A 2,198-nucleotide genomic window follows, 5' to 3' on the forward strand; every position below is an offset into this window, starting at 1 on the left:
CAGTGACTCAGTGGGTGGTTCCCGGTCACATGAGTCACAGAGCCGCCACCCAGCCGGGCGCTGCAGGTGTCCGCCTGGGTGTGACTGTTGAAACTGGCCCCACCAAACACTGCAGGTACATCTAGTACTTCGTTTGCCTAATTTTGAAGTCACCAGACAAAAGCCTGGACGGCCTTTGGCAAAGTCAGTGTGTTTCTCTGTTCACTCCACTTCGCAGGTGTCGCTGTCAATCCTATAAAAGCCGCTCCTCCGGCCCTGGAGGACCGTCCCAGCCAGGTCCACCTGGGCCCCCACGGCGCCTGAGGCCCCTGCCCAACCCCCGGGAGGTGGCAGAGCAGAGCCACCCGGTCGGGACTCACACGTGTGCAGAGGCAATGCCAGCGCCAGCTCCTCGGGGCCAGTGCCAAAGAATACATTCCTGCTGGGCTGAGTCATGGCTGGTCGAGCCCCACGCGCGGCAGTGGGGGCTCAGCGAGCTCTGGGGCAGAGCGGCCCCACAGTGGGGGTGACGGGGAGACGCAGGGGCCCTCAGGGCGGCCGTGGCCCAGCACTTCCCAGGATGCCGGCGTGGGGTCCTTGGGGTCTCAGACGCGGGCACTCTAGCTTCTCTACGTGCTCAGCAAGCCATGGGGACCGGCTCCCCTCCCCTGGGACTTGTGGGCCCCCTGGAGCCACACGTCTCTGGACGAGGGCAGGCAGACCTGCTTGGGACCTGGTGGACACACAGACCGCGTCTTCCAGGGAACGACACGCGAGAGGGATTTAGCACAAGAGCAACAGGGCAGGGTCCGGCCTCAGGCGATCAGGGACGACTGGCTGCCAGCTCTGGAGCCAGAGCGCAGAGCTGGGCAATGAGTACGTCAGAGAAAGTCCCTGTTCCCCTGGCCCAGAGTCTTCCGGCGCGCTGTCATCCCACGTGGCTCCGTCCGCGAGGGGTGCGGGAGGCTGGGGCCCAGGCCCAGCGCGGGGACGTGCCTGAGCCCGTCAGGGTGGCCGGCCTTCATTTCTGTAATTTCCTAGAGAGGTCCTGCCTGGCCGTTCACTTTTCTCGGGAGGTTAAGTGAAGGCTTGAAAGAAAGATGGCAGAGCACACTCACGCTCTGTTATCCTCTGTAACTGGAGTGGTTTCAGTGGTGGTGAATTGTCCTGTTACCAAGAAAGGTGCAAATATATTTAGTTTTGGTGATGAAAAGGAGACAGAGGAGGAGTGGAGGCCTGGCCCAGGTGGAGGGCTGGCGTGGGGTGGGGGGCAGGGGGCAAGGAGCAGCGTGGAGGCCCGTGGGCCAGGCTGACTGGCTGGGCAGCACGTTGGCAGGCCCGGCAGCGGCATCAGGCACCCGCAGGGGTGAGGGTGTCTCCCAGACACACGCTCAAGTCCAACCCCGGGGTCCCCAAGGAGGCTCTTCTGCACACGTGACTGAGGTGAGCTCGTGCTGGAGAAGGGTGGCCTGTGCCCAGCATGAGGGCTGCCCTTGAGGAAAGGGCACATTTGGACATGGACACACTCAGGAAGAGGCCGTATGACCACAGAGAGAGAGAGAAGGGACGCCCTGGATTTCAGGTGGCCACCAGGAGCTGGGGGAGAGGCCAGGATGAGATGCCCCCTCCCAGCTTAGAAGGGCGCAGGCCACCCACCCGCCGACCCGTACGGCGGGATCTGCGTGGCTAAAGCTGCCCGGCATGGGGACGGGTGAAGGCAGCCCGGGGAGCTAACAGCCTGCCTGCGCTGGTGCTTTGAGCCCTGTTCCTACTTCCCCTCCCCCTGGCCTGGCACCTGGGTTGGGGCCCGGTGCCCATGTGTTTACAATCGTACTAATTGGGACCAATTTGCCAGAGTTACTGGGCAGGCCCCAACATGAGGTACTGAAAGTATTGGCAGGATATTCAGGTGACAAGGAACAGGCAAAGCAGAACCAAAAGTAGATAAAATAAACAATGCCTTCTCGAGGGAAAAAATACCCAGGTGGGTGGTTGGCTGGCTCGGGGGCTCCGGTCAGAAGCCAGAAGGATAGGCCGGGCCGAGGCAGGCGGAGGACTCAGGTGGAGACAGGTGCCCGCCCAGGGCCTCGGGGCGGAAGGACCAGGCGGCCCCCCAAGAGGGGCCCGCTGGCAGTTTCGAGGCCAAGGCTGGAGGAACAGGAGGCCGGAGCTGCTCCATTAGGACCAAGGGGCCCTGGGAACTCAGCCCTGGTGGACGT

The sequence above is a fragment of the Bos grunniens genome, chromosome 24 (assembly GCF_055505025.1).
Source record: "Bos grunniens cultivar Pamir isolate PY7600 chromosome 24, Bosgru_T2T1.0, whole genome shotgun sequence".
In the NCBI taxonomy this organism is placed as follows: domain Eukaryota; kingdom Metazoa; phylum Chordata; class Mammalia; order Artiodactyla; family Bovidae; genus Bos; species Bos grunniens.